At 39.5% G+C, this 19,879-nt stretch overlaps 1 protein-coding gene across 3 annotated transcripts in view; it reads right to left on the bottom strand.

Moving 5' to 3' along the window:
• The window catches only part of LOC141578440 (uncharacterized), a 147,687-nt gene that overhangs the window by 62,325 nt on the left and 65,483 nt on the right, over positions 1–19,879 (bottom strand). Inside the window, exons 18-19 of one of the 3 annotated variants that reach the window (XM_074368893.1) lie at positions 6,413–6,500; positions 5,060–5,203 (exon numbers count right to left, since the gene is read on the bottom strand). The exons of the other annotated variants lie outside the window; for them this stretch is intronic. The gene's annotated coding sequence lies outside the window, so the exon portion shown is untranslated. The remainder of the gene's footprint in view (positions 1–5,059; positions 5,204–6,412; positions 6,501–19,879) is intronic. 3 annotated transcript variants of the gene reach the window in all.

Below are 19,879 nucleotides of genomic sequence, written 5' to 3'. Positions count from 1 at the left end.
GAGAGACAGATGGACAGGAAGAGCAGAGAAAAGGGATGGATCTGGAGAGGGGAGGGTCTTAGCGGAGATGGAGAGAAAAAGCTTTACCTCTGGGGGCACCCCGAAGGAGGCGGCAGTCCTGCCTCTGTACCATTCTGTTACCCTTCAAGGCCCGCAGCTCATGTTTTACCTCTCTGATCCAGCCCTCCATCCGATGCTTCAGCAGAACCCCTATGGGTATCACACCCGTTGCCCCCACGTGGAGCTGGGTTTTCTGTTGCTCTGGGAACCAAGCACCCGCAGGTGTTGTCGCTCAGAACTACCTTGGGAAGAGTACCTATTCCCCTTTTACACACTGGGAAACAGGCAGGCATGATCTCTGCCTTAGTTCCACTCTCCCAGGTGTTGGGCTGGCGGGGAGAGGGGTGGTACAAAATCAGAGCCCCAGACAGAGCAGACTGCCTGAGTGTTGGTGCACAGTCCCCATCCCTCCTGGGTAAACCACACCCCACCCTAGTGGAACCACCAAGGGTTCACAGTAGTTCCCTGGGTGTGGGAGAGCTATCCTCATGTAAAGGAAAAGCCCAGCTGGGCTAACAAGCTAAGTCACAAATCTAAGTGTGATAAGTGTCGGTTTACTGATCTAAATTCTGCTGGGCTAACTCGTAAATCTGAAGTTTAGTGTCAGTTTACTGGGCTAACAAGCTAACTCGTAAATCCAACCTCAACAGGTGTCAGTAACGTGATCTATTACAAGTTGATAAGCTCCAGTGTACTGATTCCTTGCTTTTTGTTGTTTGAGCCTTATTGGCTAATACCCCTTACTTGTAATTAACCCTTTAAAACCTCATGTGCACGTCTTGGAGTTGCTCAGAACTTCGGAGCAGAAGCCCCTCTGAGCCCGCCGGCATAATAAGTCTTAGTACTCCAACCCTCCCAGTGGTGCTTGTTTCTTGGCTGGCCTTGTTGTTTCCATAACACTCAGTTCCAGTGCCCTGCTTGCTAGGGAGATAGGAGTGCTACCGAGTCCAAATTCATTCTCCTCAGTGAAGGACAGGCCAATAAGTTGGGAGACCAGGTGTTGGGGCAAGGAATAGCAAGTCTCTGTAGACCTAGATGGCAAACTAATGTCCTGGAAAACCATCTTCCCAAGTCAGAATTCAGGCTCCATTTCTACGTGCTTGGTTGTTGCAATCTTCCTGGTGTAGGAATTCTTTGTTTTTAGAATCCTTTGTTTTTGCAGCTATCTGCCTGTGTCAAATCTCTGTAAACCTCCAACAAAACAAACGTTATTTTCTATTCTGTAATTTGTTATCTTTTTATGAATGAAAAAGTGTTAAATATCCTTAAAGGTCAGAGCCTTTAGAATAGGCTCTCCTGTATATTTCAGGCTCTAAGCAACATTGTTTTACAAGCAAGATGAAGCCTAGGAGAAAGAGCATAGGGTTAAAGTCAAATGAAAAGATCTAATATGCAGTCAGATTTGTTCTGTTCTATTACCCAGGCAGAAGCCACTTGAGGATTTAAATAGCTTTAAGTTAAAAATAACTAAAACTTTAAAGGAATTTACATACATAATTGGGAATGTGCATACCATATCTGGAAAAGCATCCAAAGGATAGTAAACAGTGGCATCTCCAGGGAGGGCTGGAAGAACAGAGGATGAGTGTAAACTTCTTTCACTTGTGTAGTTTTGTGCTCTGTTTGAATTTTTTTTAACCAATTGCATGTATTTCTTTTTCAGGTAAAAAAATGTGTAATGGAGCAAAGGAGTAATTAGCTCAGCAAATACAGCAGCCATGGAATCACTGAGTCATCACTTTTGACTTAAGCCAGGAAGCATTTATTGACTCTCTCCAATGTGCCCAGTGCTGTTTTAAGACTTCTTTTATTATTATTATTTATTATTATTATTACTATTATTATTATTATTGTTATTTTTATTTTATGAAATAATAACAAGGTAACACCCACCCCTGCCCATGGCTGGTGGGAAACCAACTGAGTTTTTATTGAGTTGTTTTCCAAGGAGTAGAGATGAGTTATAAACTGAACACATCTTCAGGGCAAAACAGGCGGAGTGGTTTTACAGCACTCCAGACAGCTATGAAGGGTTTTCAATAAAGGTGCCCAGAGGCTGAGAGAGAAAGCCTCCAGGGCCCTACAAAAAGCTGCCCAAACTGCCTTCTCCATGGCACTACTGAAGTAGGAAAGAACAAATCTGAATCCATATTTGATCTGTTCCTTTGACTTTAAGAAAACCACGTTAATACGCTCCGGTCTTTTCATGGGTTATGATGTCACAGAGGAGACGGACAGGTCAACAAGGGACCACTCTGCCGTGATCACTGAACCGGGGAACGGGATGGGCGGCAAGATGTATGACGCAGCCATAGCAGTGCCCGTGCTTCTAGGCAGGTAACCAAAGTCGCCTCGACAAGGTGTCAAATACTTGTGCCCACGTCCTAATAACCTGACGTGTATTAAAGAGAAATGGAAACCTATAAAAGTCCAATACCCTTGGTGGGTACACCGTCCAAAGAGCAAAGTCACAGTTTGACAACTGGCCATCCCGTTTCCCTGGGATTCATTCTTGGAGAACCTTAGAAACCACTCCTCTGTCCTTAAGAAGTGCTGCATATTTGTCCTATCTTTGGCTCAGGGATGGAGCATGTTCAAGTGAACTTTAATGTCTGCACAGATTTCACTGTCTTTCTCCAGTTTCACGTGTCCATTCTAAAGAGGCCTGAGCTAAGTCCATCCTCCGTAAGATCAATTCCCTCCACTGACAGCTCATTGAGCCTGCAATTAAAAGCCAACTGAACAAGACTGTCTGTCCTCAGCTAAAAAGTTCACCCACCCTTCACTGCTTTCTTAATCTCCTCTCCTGGCTAATTGCAACAGACTAACACCTCCCTCTACCAAGCTCCCCGACTATGTCAGTTTTTCTCCCCAAAGAGAAAGTAAGGTCCATAAATGAGGAGTCAACTCCATAGTCACTTCAGAATTCCTAGCATATAGTAATGTTAATAAACAGAACTATGATTATGGATTCTTTCCTTTAAAACATTTCCAGTTATTTGAATGAGACCTTGGAAGAGAGGTGTTTGCCGTCCAGTATCTTGATCCACAAGACTCTGGAGGCCTTTTTCGGAATGGCTGCTCACTGATTCATTCAAACCACAGCTTCTCATTCCAGGAGTAGCTGTGCTTCTCTGCCAGGAGTTTGTGGTCACTCTCATGCCAGAAGAGCTTTAAACTATATCCTTATTTTGGATTTGTAATTTTTCCCCTCTTCCAACAAAATTGACTTTCCTAACTGTCTTGCCTTGAGGAAATTTTTTTTCCTAGTTCACCCTTTAGTAAACCATGCTTCTCGGAATGGGCTTGGCCTTACATATGATCAGTCATCCAACTCCCAGTGTGAGAGGCTTCGGGATCACCTCCTGCCCTACTGTCAAGGCAACTGAAACTCAGTACAGGAGCCAACAGGCACCCCAGGGCTTCTAAGGCTCATGTATCACCCAGAATCCCTGCTTTCTGGTTTGTCTTGGCTTCTGAGGATTTCCCCTCACTTTCTTGACAATTAGCTGTGCAGCTTGTAAGATGAAGAAGGAAGGTTTTATTTCTTAATCCGCATTTTAAGAAACCTGTGTAATGAAGGTTTTCACAAGTTTCTACAACCCTCCATTGCCAAGACAGAAAACACACTAGATATTTTCTATGTTTAGCTATCATGTTTATTTTTTCTTTTGTTTTCTTAACTGCAAACAGACATCTTTTAATTAAAAAAAATTAATGCCCCAAAAAGGATAGAGAAAGGGCATACAAAATTAAAGGGCAAAGACAGAAAAATGATAAGTACTCTACAAGGTTAATATAATACTTACTCTATGGATCAGATCAGCAATTCTCAGTAACATCTATTTGAAATATGACCATGAGGTAAAAGGTCTCTCTTGTCAGGAGATGGCTAATAGAAAATAGAATTAAATCAACAAACTAAAATTCTAAGTCTGGCTAGTTACAGAAGGCTACCAGCAAAATGTCTCGTCTTCTGGAAAGGAGGGAGGCTCACCAGCTCTTTACTGTGGAGCCTGAGCCCAGGGGAGGTCGGTGAAGTGAGCTCTGTAAGTACCCAATTAGCAAAGTGGGTGATGAATAAAGAGACGTGAGCTTTGATGACAGAGATGATACTACTATTCACTTGTCCTGTAAAGTATGTCTTCACGTTCAGTGATCACTACCTCAGCGTCCTCAGGGATTAAGATTATAGGAAAATTCACAGCCTGGGCCCAGACCTCCTCTTTGAGCTCGTGACACTGCACTTAGATGTCGCAAGGGCAACTCCAACTCCACCTGCAAAGAGCTGACTTCACGGTTCTCCTCCCATAGCCGTCCAGCCCAGGGCCCCTGGTCGGGGGGCAAGGTCTCTCTGCCTCTCCGAGCTCAGGCCCATCACTCACAGATGTGACTGGACCCCTCCTTCAGGGCCCAGATTTCCTCAGTCACCGAGTCCCACCACCCACACCTGTCCTACCAGATACTCACTGGCACTCACTCAGCACTGACTCTGTGCTAGGTACCATGCTGCACACTGTGCACACGTTATCTCACTGGATCTCCACAGCAGTCCTGGGAGGTCGGTACATCACTGCATTTATTGATTAGATAAATTGTTTCTCTTCCTTGAGTGCATCATACAAAGTGACATGGCTACTGAGCCACAAAACTGGGACTGAAAACCACTTGAAAATTCTACATTCCTACACCTGGCAGCCACCCTAATCTGACTCATCACATCACCTCCAGCTGAGCCTTCTAAATGTTTCTAAGCATTCTACAAGACAAAAGTGATCTACGAGAGCACCCCACTCCCCTACTTAAAATCTGTCAATGACTGTCCACTGCCCTTAGGAGAAAGCCCCACCGGGCCTGAGCACAGCCCAATGGCCCGGCATCTGCTTTCCCTGCACGGCATCGCCGCCTCAAACACCACGCAGCTCTACACTGGCTGTGTCCAGGACAGGGATGCTGACTCCGTACAACCCGGGGCTCGTCTCAATCGAACAATGATCACCTTCTTCAGTGTCCACCTTCTTTACTGCTGACTCTCAGAAAACTGTTTTCTCAGGATGAATCAATATCTTTTTCCTTACAACTTCCCGTCATTGATAATGAGCTCCACCCAAAAGAGAGAAGACTTAATTCTCAGTCTCCTTATCTGTAAAGTGAGAATAACAAGAAAATATGTGAGGTTTTAAGAGAAATAATATTCATGTGAGGCTGAGGGACAATTCCCAACGTACAGTAAGTACTCAATATGTGCTTACTTATTATTAATAAGAATATAATGCATTCCAGCAACCTTAACTCAATGTTTTATGGCTATGTCCAACAGACAACTGACACACTGTTGGACGAACCTCTTTGAGCGGATCAGCACAAGCATACTGGGAAAGGTAAGCGCTGACTCCTGTTACAGCTGCAGCCACCCAGCACTACGGGGCGGGGGCAGGTTCTCAGACTATTACATGTTGCTTGAGCATTTAATTGTCACTAATGAATAAAGACAGGTGTTCTTTAGTCAAAGCTCCTGAAACATAAATCTTCAAAGATTGATGCAAATTAGATTTCAAGTACAACACTCTCTCTAGAAATTATTTGATAATAGTCTTAGCTCCTCTGCACATCAAAAGGGCATGTTCTTAATATATCTGACTACACCGAAAGTGTTGTTTAAAAGAAATTAAGATGAAGCCATCCTAAATAAGCTCTCAGTATCATCTGCACAAAGCCCCACCCAAGGGTCTCATTTCTCAATTCCACATAGGTGTTCAGGTAGCTTAACCTGGGTCTTGGTTTCTTATAACATGGGGGTGGGAAGAGTTGTGGATAGATTTATGTTGCAAATATAAACCTAGGGTAGTTGCTGCATAGAAATCCTAGAAATAAACAAATTGATATATACTCCTACCCCAAGAAGCTCAGATTTTCCATTTACAACAGCATTAAAAATTAAATGAGAGATACATTTAACAAAAATTTACAAGATTTGTACATTGAATATTTTGAAGTATCACCAATACATTTTAAAAGATCTACATATATGGAAGACATCTCATGTTGATGGAATGGTAGACAATATTGTTAAAAATGTTAAGACTCCCCAAAGTGATTTACAAATTCAGTGGAATCCCTATCAAAATTCCAACTGACTTCTTTGCAAAAATTGAAAAACTTATCCCAAAATTCATATGGAAGTGCAAGGGGCCCAGGACAGCCAAAGCAATCTTGAAGAAGCAGAGCAAAGTGGAATGACTCACTTTAAAGTGTACTAAAAAGCTATAGGACTAAGTCAGTATGTTACTGGCATAAGTTTGGATAAATAAATCTATGAGACACAATAAAATCCCAGGGGGAAAAAACTTACATTTAAACAAAGTTTTCCACAAGTGTGCCAACAACACTCCATGGAAAGAATAGTCTATTCAACAAATGGTGCAGGGAAAGCTGGGTATCTGCAGGCAAAAGAATGAATCTGGAATCTGGACCCCCATATTTTATATAACAAATAAAAATTAATTCAAAATGGATCAGAGACAGAAACGTAAAAACTATACCTATAAACTTTCTAAAAGAAGACACAGTATAAATCTTTGAAGTCCTAGGATAGGCTTTGGTTTCCTAGATACAATACGAAGAGCACAAGTGATAGAAGAAAAAGCAGATAAACTGGACTTCATCAAAATTAAAACCTTTTTGTTACAGAGGACATCATCAAGAAAGTGAAATGACAGGGGAAGGGGGTATCTCAACTGATAGAGGGCGTGATTAGCAAGAAAAATAAAATAAATCAATACATCTAATTACCTCACCTGTAAAGAAATTGTTTTAATGTTTAAAAGAACTAAAGTGAAAGCACAATCTGCAGAATAGGAGAAAAATTTTACAAAGCATGTATCTAATAAGAGACTAGTATTCAGGATACATAACAAATGCTTACACCTGAACAATACAAAGAAAATCGACCCAATTTTTAAAATTTCCAAGGATTTAAAAAAATACAGAAATGGCCAATAAGCATATGAAAACAAGCTCAGCATCACTAGCCAAATCAAAATGAAAATGAGATCGATTTTTACAACCACCAGGATGGTTATAATCAAAACATGGACAATAACAAGTGTTGTTCAGGAGGCAGAGATACCTCTTATGCGGCCAGGGGAAAGGGACAATGGTGCAGCTTCTTTGGAGAAGTCTGTTGTTTCCTCAAAAGGTTAGAGTTATATGGCTCAGCAATTTCACTCCTACATGTAGAGTCATCCCTTAGTATCCACGAGGGGTTGGTTTCAGGAACACCCCATCCTGGATTCCATAATCCAAGGATGTTCGAGTCCCTTTACAATCAGCTATCTGGATCCATGAAGTGGAAACTACAGCTATGGCGGGCCAACTGTACAGCCAACAGAATGAAAACATATTCTCACAAAAACTTGCACATCAATATTCATGGCAGTATCATTCAGAGTAGCCAAAGGTTACAAACAATATCCATCCATCAATGAACGGATAAACAAAATTACCAAGAATAGTCCCACAAACTTTTGGTCATTGAATCTTTGACAAAGGAGGTGAGAACATACAATGGAGTAAAGACAGCCTCTTCAGAAAATGGTGTAGGGAAAACTGGACAGCTGCATGTAAATCAATGAAGTTAGACTACTCCCTCACAGCATACACAAAAATAAATTCAAAATGGCTTAAAGACTTAAACATGTAGACATGACACTATAAAACTCTTAGAAGAAAACATAGGGAAAACATCTGGCATACATCTCAGCAATGTTCTCCTAGAGCAGTCTACTCAAGCAATAGAAATACAAGCAAAAATATACAAGTGGGATGTAATTAAACTTACAAGCTTTTTCACAGAAAAGGAAACAGTAAGCAAAACAAAAAGACAACCTATGGAATGAGAGAAAATATTTGCAATAAATGAGACTGACAAGGGCTTAATTCCCAGAATATATAAACAGTTTTAAACTTCATAAGAAAGAAAAACAAACAACTCAATTCAAAAATGGGCAGAAGACCTAAAGAGACTGTTCTCCAATGAAGACATACAAATGGCCGATAGGCACATGAAAAAATGCTCAATATCATTATCAGAGAAATGCAAATCAAAACTGCAATCAAATATCACATCTCGCCAGTCCGAATAGTCATCATTCAGAAGTTCACAAACAATAAATGCTGGAGAGTCTGTGGAGAATAGGGAACCCTCCTACACTGTGGTGGGAATGCAGTTTGGTGGAGCCATTGTGGAAAACAGTATAGAGGTTCCTCAAAAGACAAAAAATTGACCTCCCATATGACCCAGCAATCCCACTCCTAGGCACATATCCAGAAGGAACCCTAATTCAAAAAGACACCTACACCCCAATGTTCACAGCAGCACTATTTACAATAGCAAGACATGGAAACAACCTAAATGTCCACTGACAGATGACTGGATAAAGAGGTTGTAGTATATTTGTAAAATAGACTACTATTCACCATAAAAAAAATAATAAAATAATGCCATTTGTAGCAACATGAATGGACCTGGAGAATGTCATTCTAAGTGAAGTAACCCAGAAAGAGAGAGAAAAATACCATATGAGATCGCTCACATGTGGAATCTAAAAAAAAACAATAAAAGAAAAAACAACCAAACAAAAAGATAAACTTATCTACAGAATAGAAACAGACACAGAGACATCGAAACCAAACTATGGTTACCAGAGGGGAGAGGGTGTGGGAAGGAATAAATTGGGAGTTCAAGATTTGCAGATAGTATGTATAGAGTAAACAGCAAGTTTATACTGTATAGCACAGGAGAATATATTTAGTATCTTATAGTAACTTATGTTGAAAAAGAATATGAAAATTAATACAGGTATGTTTCTATATAAATGAAGTGTTGTGCTGTACACAAGAAACTGATGCAACATTATAAACTGACTAGAATTCAATGAAAATATTTTTAAATAGACAAAAACCAAAAAAAAGGAAAAAGATATTATCAAATCAAAAGAAAAAATTACTGATTGTGGCTACAACATGGATGGACCTTGAAAGTTTATACTAAAATAAGCCACACACAAAAGGGCAAATAGTGCCCTTTTAGGTGAAATGCTCTAAGCGTTTATTGTACTATTCCAGTACATTTTCTGGAGGTTTGAAGTCTATCAAAATCAAAATAAAATGTATTATTCATTAAAAACATAAAATGATTCCTCACAGGAGGGCTTTAATTATTAAATGCAGAAATGCATGTAAAGCTCCTGGAACAACAATTTGCATGTCCACAGAGAGTCACTGTTGTCACTGCCTCTCAGTGGGTGGTGCCAGCTCCGATGAGGGCTGCCTCCACTCGCTCCCCTGCAGAGAGGAGTGAGGGCCTGGGCTCTGACAGGAAGGGTGACCATGAACATGGGTTAGACGGAGCCACTCCCCAGACTCTGCGTTACCCAGCTTTCTTAAACAAACTGCTCCATCTAACATAAACACGCTACAGGGATGGATCTTACAACACAGGGAATATAGCCAATGTTTTACAATAACTACAAATGGAACATAAAAATAAAAATTGTGCAACTATTGTACACCTGAAACTTATATCATATTGTAAATCAGCTATACCTTTATAAAAAATTAAAAAATATTTTAAAAATTTTATCACTTTAGTATTCAATTCGGTTTTTAAGTAACTACTAAACAGCTTAGAAAGTATAAAATATTTAAGTGTGATAAGTTTGTTTACATATTTATTTACTTTCAGCCTCCTGCTAAAAGAGAAATTAAACTATTTTTTTAAACACAGCTTAACAACCATAACAACAAAAAGACAAAAGTGAGAGTGAAGACAAAATGGAGATTGAATAATTAAATGAAACCAGGGGAAGGTAAAGTCATAAAAATGAATGCCATGAAGTTAGGGTAAGTGTTAAAGGCCGACTAGAAATTCAGCTGTAAGATTCTTGGCAGCTAAAGCAAAAAGGAAAAGATGATGTGATGGGTGGTAGAGCTCAGTGGTAGAGCGTGAGCTTAGCGTGCACGGGGTCCTGGGTTCAAGTGCCAGGGCCTCCACGAACAGACAAATACACCTAATTACCTACCCCCTAAAGAGCCCCAAAGAAAAGAAAAAGAGAAATTTGTTTCCTAAAAAAACCTGATATTAAATTTAGATTAAATACTTGAAAAAAAAAAAGTAAAATAGAAAAGATGAGTGACACAAGCGATAATGCCCATGAGATCAATCTGCAGTGGCTGCTGGCACGTCCCCTTGTCCCACGTGGGAAAATCTGAAACATCCTTCTCACCACTCAGAGTCATCCTCAGCCCACACCACCCATCCCCTTGTTAAATGCAGGAGCACAGGCAGGGCCCGGCCTTTGCTCTCTCTGTGTCATCACAGTGAGACAGGATGGAAGGGGGCAGAGCACAGCCATTCAAGGAAGGCCACAACAATTAACATCAAAATGGTGAAGGATTCAATCCCCAATAGGCCTTGAGGCTCAAGATGAAGAGATATATCTTCTAGCAGAGCTTGAGCTTCATTATACACCCATTGTAATAGTAACATGGTGAATAACATGCCCCAAGGCACCATGGCCATCCCAAGGCTAGCCACAAAAGGTCACAGGGTGGGAAATGGCCAACTCCCTGGGAATCCCAGCCCCTTGCCCTTAGGCTGCTCAGTCTACTTATTAGCATATGAAAAAACCAAGCCCAAGAAAACGAGCAACACAGCGCCACCTCGCGGTCACCACTCTCTCTCCCTCTTCCGAGAAGGCCCACACTCTATCTGTGGAGTGTATACCTACTTTTAATCTGAGCACCCGAACCCCACAACTCGTGGCCTTTCTCTTGCCTTTCAATGTGTCTCTGTGAATAAATCTACCATTACTCAACAGTGGCTTGCTCTTGAAATCTTTCCTGCATGAAGCCAAGGACCCACGTCTGGTGGGGCACATTCCAGGGGCTCAACCAAAGCCTGGGACACAGCCCTTCTCATGCCCCACATCTGTTTTCTTGTATCAACAGTACTGGGATATGAAGGGTGTTCTGAGGCCCCAGCTAAGGGAAAGAAGCAGCCCCCAGGGCTCAAAATGGCGGGCAGCCCCTCCCCCAGCAGGTGCCCTGAGGTCGGCCCTGTTCTCTGTGGTTCCCTGTTGTGCTGACACCCTAGCCAGACAGCGTTCTCCTAGGCCTGTCCCCACAAAACCCTTCTCTCCAAAATACAAGCACATCATGTCACAGTCCTCTTATTCAACCAGGAAGTTTTCAGCGCACTTTTTCCTTCCCTAGTAAAGAATCTATCTGTCCTCCCTCCCATCCCACCATTTCTTTCTTTGTGAGAACTCTGTACTCCTCACATACCATCCTGAACGCAGCTGCCTTGCTAGCTGGGACCGAGATGCTTCAGTCTCACACAGCCTGTGTCCTTTCACTTTCCCCTTTCTACTTTAAAAAGCCTTTCCTTAGTCTCCCACCCCTCTGATTCTGAACTTCACAAAGTGCTGAGGTTGCAGTCACTGTGTGCATACCTCCCAGGTTTTGGCTAGTTTTCCTTCGCAAGATCTTCACTAAGGAGCTGCATCAAGAAGTTTAAAGAGGCTATTCTTACATCTGAGCTGAGGAGCCTGCATAAAATTTAAATGGCTTTGAAGAGAGAGTTAACCAGGGACAGAGAGGCCGCAGGTCTTAGTCAACAGTGTCATGAGGCAAAATGTTCTTCAAAGGCTCAGAGTGGCTTCTGAACATGGAGTCGGCAGGGAGGAGATGCCAGGCAGTGAGTGGGGTGAGTGACACTGGGTACGCTTCCCCAGCTGGGGAAGAATTGGATTTTGTTCTAGTTTTCCAAACAATTTCTGACTACCTATTTCTCTTATTGTCACATACCATTTCCTACGAATTAAGAAAAATCAATGTCAGTCATTTGCACCACTTGGTAGAAGCTACACGATGCCATTCACAGGGCTGGGATATAACAGCCACACCAGTCTAGGTTGAAAGACCAGTGGGGGTATTTCCAAAGTAATCACGGGCATGCAACAAACTCCCCAGCTTCAATTACCTCATCTCAAATGTGAGGCCAATAAAACTACCAAGCAAAGTGCGTTATGATAATGGCCAAAATCTGTTTACTAGGTAAGTGCCCGTAAGAGCTGCCGCTGAATGGGGAATGAGTATGATCAACGAGGCCAAGTCAACCTGGTCACACGCGCCCTGCCTTCCTGCGTTGGTGCAGGACCGGAGTTTGTTTAGCTGAGATGAACGCCCCCAGAGCAGCCCCGAAGGGAAAGCTCCCAGCTCTGCGTGGCGAGGCGTGTTCCTTTCCTTCTCAGAGCTGATCACTGTTTGCAGTCGTCTGTTTTTACATTTATCCCCTTAGTACCTGCCTCCCCTCCGGAGTTTTGCTTAAGCAGCACAGGTCCAGGTTTGTGTTGCTGCCTACTGGATATTCTGGGCTGGGAGAAAGGCGACCCCACGTCTGGCTCTGGGGCTGAACGGAGAGGGCAGAAGGCCCAGGGGCCCATGCTGAACCGAGGCCCCAGCACCCAAAATTATGGTCTGACTTTGGGCAAATTACACAGTCTTCTTTACCCTGAGATTCCTCATCTGTCCATGAAAATAACTGCCCATGGCATATAGAGTTTCCAGGATTAAAGGAAATCACCAAATTCACAACCTATTCAAGGGGCTACCAGTGCATCCTCAACAGGCACATGCTACCTTTACGGCTGTGACACACGCTAAGCGGGGCGGACAGACACAGTGAACACTGCTAAGTGCCTGTTTGTTAAGTGTTTCATGAGTGTTATAATACTGTTTACAACTTACAACAAACCCAGGAAGAAACGAATATTATAATGCACATTTCACAGATTCACCAACAGGTTAAGGGAGGTTACACTCTAGTCCAAGGCCCTTTGGTGAGGAAATGGCGATTTAAACCTGTATCTGAGCCCAGGCCTGGGCTACATCTCTCTCCAATCCACCTGTCCAATACACAAGTTTGCACAGGCCAGCTCTTAAATGCAATGTGTGCCACCGTTTGTCAATGTTTGTTAATTACCATAAACTGCTCTCAGAAACCGCTACAGAAAAGACAGGTGGACCCACATCCCTGCCAACAAAGTAGAAGAATTCTGCCTTGCCTTCTCCTGTGATGTGCAGAAATCCTTCCCTACACCACCAAATTCAAATGTATGCTTCATCCGTGTTTATGTTTGCACACGAAATATTAAAGTAGAAGGTACCTGCAGTAATTCTATCTCGATTCCTTTCCAATTTTCCAGATTATCCACAATCAGTCTGTGAATGAAAATACTACAATATGAATGAAAATACTGCAACCATGTCAGTAAACAAATAATGCTGAAACCAAGTCATCAGTGGCTTCCGCCATCACCCAGCGAGGACAGGCCTGAAGACCAGCCTCTACAGCCACTCACAACAGTGCCCTCTGAACAGAATGAGAATAAGACAAGACAGGATACTTGCCCTAGATAGCTAGGTGCTTGTCTAAAGAATGAAACCAGTGAGCCCAAATGATACATAGAAAATCACTAAACTCTTTAACTTGACATACCTGGCTTTCTTTAGATAACAAACAATGTTTTATTGTTCCAACTACCTGGTCTTTGTTGTAGAGCTCCTATATATCCTAGCTCCTCACAAACCTCTTCGGAGAAGTCCCTCAGAGAGATCTGAGAGGCTGTCATCCCGGCTCGAGTCCTCCCGCCAAATAAACATAACTCTTAACTTTTAGGCTGCACATGTATTTCAGTCAACAGTTTTGGACACCATGAAGGGACCCAGAGCAGACTTTCTCCACCTGAACTCTCCGAGTATCAGGAGCCTTGGTACCAGCAGTGGCCCTTTGTGCCCATCCACCTCCTCGGGGAGTCCAGATGAATTTGGGTAAGTCAATCTTGTTTCTCGGATCTCCCATATTGGGTGATAATCCTGAGTTTTATTTGGTGGTGTATCCAGGTACCTGGCTCTCCAGTTGAAAGATACTGGGGGGGAATAACCCACCCAGTGGAGACATACTGGGTGGGGCCTTGTTGAAAGATAACGGGAAACACCCATCTTAAGTAGACGTCCAAGGTGGGGCTGATTGAAAGATACCAGGAAAATTCCCAGTGGAGATATCCAGAGTGGGTCCATGTTGAAAGACACTGGGGTCAGGACTGAGTGGTTAGGTAAGAGGCTGGTCTAATGTCTTCCTCAATTTGGTTACCTCCATTGAATTTTTCAGAATAAAAGTAAAACTCTTATGAGGAACCTTTCAACTCCAAAAATGGGACCCCCTTCCTGGCTGGTAACAGTTTTCTCCGATGACTGAGAAACTTGCAGGAGTGGTATAGGCAAAGACTTCATGCCATAGAGTTGTCCCTGTGGGAAAACCTACTAGCAATTTTATTCTGACAACCCTACCTTAGAATGGGGAATAGAACTTTCAAAAAAAAAAAAATAAAAATGAACGAAAGGAAGAAAGAAAAGGAAAAAAGATAAAGAAATGACAGATTGCCAGCCTCCAGCTAATACCCCAGCCAGTTTTATATACATACAAAACTTACAATTTTAATTGGGAATTAAAAAAAAATCTCCCTCTTAAAGTAACTAACCAGGCCTGATAAAAACATTTTTTGGAATTCTGGACTTATAAAAACCAAAACCCTTTTAGGGGGAACTTGGATTTCTCTTCCTGTGTCCTTGAAATATAAACATTTTATCTTTCGCTGGGTGTTTTATGTGTGTGTATGTATGTATATATTTGTTTCCTTTTTGTTTTTAATGGAAAATTTGGACTCTGCCATGCAAAAGGTACAAGTATTGTGTACATATGGTGGCCACACAAATAAATTGGGATTCTCAACAATCCTTTGTACCAATTTTCAGGCATTTTGCCATCTTAACCTTTGTTGCATCAGTCTGGACCATGAACTGCTTTACCTTTTGGAGAGAAAACTTTTGAATTTTATTTAGGCAGCACCCCTACTCTCATTTGGAAAAGCCTCTTCATCTAAGTCGTTTAAAAACCACTATATATATATAAATTGATGGCCATATGATGGATCCCTTAATTTGGAAAAACTTTTAAATTGGTGAAAGTTGAAAGAGCTCTCATTATAAACAGCCGTTTTATTGGTACCTATTAGTATCAAGTTTAAAGGTAGAAAATATATCTAATGGTTAATCTAAGAACTTATTTTACAAAAACTGGTTTAAAAAGCTACATTTATGTTTTTCCTTTCCCATTAATGGTTTTAGAGATGTTAATAAAATCTTAGAATAATTAATGTTAATTAGGTTGAGTAACTGGAAAAAAGAATGTAAAAATTTCGAAAGAATTTTTTCTTAACAGAAAAAAAAAAAAAAGATAAGGGGATTATCCAAAATGGGTAAATTTTTTTGATGGTTATTTTGAATGAGATAAATAAAATGGACATTTTTGGATTTAGAGACAAGGTTTTGATACTACACTACGTAAAGTTAAAAAAAAATGGCCAAAGAAAATCACCTACTGTCCCCCAAAATTAAAGTTCAAAAAAGTCCGTTTTATTTGCCCCAGTTTAAAATGTATGTATTTATAGGGATAGATACATATAATATATGTAGACTGTGATATTTGATCAATGAATGGGGCATCAGACCAATTAATCAAATTAAAAGTTGAGAAGGGCCTAAGTTCTTTGGCTCAAACTTGGGGATCCCAGAGACTTTTCTATAAATTTAGATACAGTAAAAAAAAAAAAAGAAAAGAAAAGAAAAGAAGAAAAAGGCTTCTGGCATTCCTTCTAGAAATAAAAATTATTGATTAAACCTAATAAATATTAAAATTAAAGGTATAAGTGTTAATAAAATTGAGATAAAAGTTTGTAAAATTGGTATGTTTAAATGGGCTTTATATAAACTTTTTGCTTAATTATGTTGTGGGAAAGATGTGTTTCAATGGAAAAACGCTTCCCCTTCTTGGTATTACAAGGCTGGGCACATTTCTGTCCCTCAGAAAATATTAATTGAACAAAATAAAGGAAACCAATAGAGTTACATGAGCCGTCCAATATAATGTAAAACTAAAAACTAATATTCAGTTGCTAATAGAAAAATATAATAAGAGGTTTACCCTGGGTTTAACTTATAACTCAAGGAAAAGAGACCTTACTAAATGCCTTATGCAAGCTTTGGAAGACAAGATAAATTGAACCTTAAAGTTTTAAAACATGGAATTCTTTGTTTACAGCTCTTCTCACTGATACAAAAAAGCCAAATAAGGAGATACAATTGGGCCTGCGTGACAGAGCAGTTCTCTGGGGAACTGGAAGTGTCTGTCATTGTCTTGCAGATCAGAAATGTATATACAGCAAACAGTGACCTAGGACTGAGCCTAATTAGCTCAATGAGAGAAAACTTAAGGCCAAAGAAATTTTTGGCATTTTAGAACCCAGAACTCTGATGGGTCCGTCAGACTTTGTCAAGAAATCTTAAATGTCTTTTTCATAAATAGTAAGCCTTAGTGATTTGAGCAAGCAAATTAAGTTTACTCCAACTATTGTTATACCTATCTTATAAGTAAGTTTTAAAGTGAAGCTATGAGATCTCTAGCTTTGGTCTGTTTATAAGCCTGAGTACACATTATAGATGTGAGATGTTTCTACAGCTAAAAAAAAAAAAAAAAAAAAAAAAAAAAAAAAAAAAAAAAAAAAAAAAAAAAAAAAAAAAACAAAGTCAAAGAGCACTGCTTAATTGACGTAAAAAGTAATAGTTTACAAATTAAGTATTTTTAAAATAAAAACTGACTAAGTTGACCTTCAGGTTCACGTGAACTGGAAAATATTCAATATTAAGATAACACTTGGTATTGTTTAGTTTAAGTATGTTCTAATTAATATAGACATCTTTAAAGTCATCAATATTAAGTATAATACTTTTACTGTACCTAGGATTAATGAAAGTCAAATAAGATCCTGTTATATATGTTACAGATTTGTCAAAAAAAATAATAGTAATGTGGTGTGATAAAATTTGAAGTAAATTAAATGCAAATCAGATGAGAGTTTTGGGTAAATTTTTTAAAATATATATTTAAATTATATGCTTATTATAATCTCTAAATGTTTGGTATCTAAATTCTAGAGTTGTGCTAAATTAAGTTAAATGATAGGATTTTATTTAATAGCTAAACCATTTTCAGATAAAATAAGATTGAAATATGAATTACTTAACATATGACTTCCTCTTACAGAGAAACTAAAGGTGTTTAGAAATATTAATAAATGCTTGGTGCCACTCTGAAATAGTCTCTATTATTAAGGGAAAGATCTCAGTATCCTAGGAAGGAAAGATAAATGTGTAAAGGAAGATATAAGGAATGGAATTATATTTTGTTAATGAAAAATAGTGACTTTGTCCTGAATCTGGTTACTTGTGAATGGAAGAAAAAATAAGGGACACACTAATACGAGTATAGAAAGCTAGGGAAGGCTTGTGGAAGAGGAACACTGAGGAAAGAGTTTTGTACGTGGTCAGAATTGGCTAAGTTTAGAATCAATTTGGGCAAAGTAAATGAATCTTAGAAGTAAGCTGGTACAAGACTAGATTTGGTTTTCTCTCTGTTAAGGGGACAAAATTTTCTTAAAATATTAATCCACCTTCAGTAACAAATTGTAAAGCTTCTTATGCGACTTAAGTGATCTGTTGTGCCTTTACCTTTGAAATATTTTCTTGTTAATGAGTAAGTACTACTTTACAGTGATCTATACGTTTATCTGACCAAGTGTTTTGAAAACTTTTAACAAGCTCCCCAAATATCAATTTCTCATTAAAATTCTTTTGGTCTCCAGTTAACTATGGGATGCTACAAAGGGTCCCTGAAACATCTCAAAGAGAGATTTTAAAGTAGTAAGTTTCATTTGGCATGTTAACTAACATGGGAAGTATTGTCAAATGAATAATAAATCTTCCTAGGTTATATTGTATGAGAAAATATTATTAATATAGATATTCTAGAAATTATATGGACTCCCTAACATTCTGGTATATCTGAAATGTTACCAGTCATAATTCTGGTTATTGTGACCAGGTTTCTTTATAGATTACAGTGTAATGTTGTTTAACCATGCTGTTAATTCTGTTGTCATTTATAGGCAGGTAATTGTTTTCTTCTGATGATTTTGCAAAATACTCTCTCTTCAAGGAGATTTACTGATTTCTAATAAATTTCAAACTATAGCACTGAAATAAACTGGGTAAGAAATTTTAAAGGTCTAATGAAAACTCTGATTAAAAGAATTAGTTACGTGGGACTGAGTAAACTGATGAATATGGTTACAATTTTTGATTTTGTCTGAAATACTACTGGCTTTTAACCTGTTTACCAGACATAAAGAAACTCTTCTCCTTAAACTAGTTATGACTCACATCAATTTGATAAATTATACCTATGTAAGCAGACTTAGAACAGTTATCTTTTCTCTCTATCTGATCTCTCAAGAGACTAAAATCTTTAAGGTCCCCAGTGGCTCTATGAGATAAATTAGGAATATCGTCTCCTAACAGGTATAGGAACCTCAAGGTATTTTAAGGACTTCAAAAAGAAAAGAATTTACCTAAATCTGTTAGGCAGAAATCTATGACAAGCCCTTGACGGGGCTTTCCTGGCCTTAGCAAACTTTATTAACATTCTAGCTTAAAAGTCCTTATTAAAAGTTCCAACACAGCCAATTTAAAAGAGCCTATATGATCAAATAATCAGACAACTTGTAAACAAATTCACCTTGATTTGACTATATTTGATAAAAATGAGGGAACTTTAGAGAGAAAAAGATTATATTTTAGTGGATATTAAATTCTCGTTTTGTTAATTGAGGTCTATATTTAGTAAGACACTTCCCAGATCATTCCTTGCTGTCATGTTACATTGCTGCAAAGTTTAATTGAATTATTAAAAGGACACTGTATGTTTCTTTCTGAAGCTTAGTAATATATCCTTGGGTAAAGATTCAATGCCCCATGACATGCGGCCAGGGGATTATACATACTGGAACAGGCATGACTTAAAAAACTGTCTCCAACTTGAATGGAAGGACTCTATCAGGTACTCTTAACTAGACCATACACAGCAAAGCTGAAGGAAACTGACTTTCAGATTCATTTCCAATGAGAATGAGCCCCTGCAGTGCACTGGCCTATAGAGCACTGCTCACCTTAAAACAAGGCCCAAATGGAGAAAAAGCTACCAGGCCAGGATGAGAAGACGACGACATATGAGGTAGACAGCTGACCCAAGACACCAGACCAGGCCTGTATACCAATTACTTTGATAATTTCTCCTACCTTTGATTATGAACTACTCCAATTGTTAAGTTTATGGTAAATTACCTATGTCTAGTACTTCTGTGTTACCTTGGTGGGTTTCCCTACTCCAAGGCTCTAACTAGATAGCCCTCAGAAACGTTAATCTAAAAAGGAAATTATAGTTCTGTTTAGGCCACTGTTGATCTTACAAGGTGGGAGACCTCACCTGGCCAATTAATACCTGCTCGAAGCCTGACCATAAATACGAACTTTCTCGTAAGATCACTTAAACTCAGTCAGAAACACAAGAAAAATTTTAACCCAAAAATACAACTTCTTGACTATTAAATTCTTAATCGTGACTTTATTAACGTAACTAGCTCTATTACTTATATCCTGTCTATTTTATAAGATTGTTTTCTCTTACATTTCCCAAAGTGTAGCTAGGCCTACAACAAGATTGATGATGGCAAATCATATTGAAGAAATACATAAAATTTATAACCCTGCATAAAATAATTATAACAGTGTGATACTAGGTATG

Source organism: Camelus bactrianus, chromosome 8 (assembly GCF_048773025.1).
Source record: "Camelus bactrianus isolate YW-2024 breed Bactrian camel chromosome 8, ASM4877302v1, whole genome shotgun sequence".
Taxonomy (NCBI): domain Eukaryota; kingdom Metazoa; phylum Chordata; class Mammalia; order Artiodactyla; family Camelidae; genus Camelus; species Camelus bactrianus.
The sequence above is the reverse complement of the archived record's forward strand: the minus strand, read 5'-3'. Positions and strand labels throughout refer to the sequence as shown.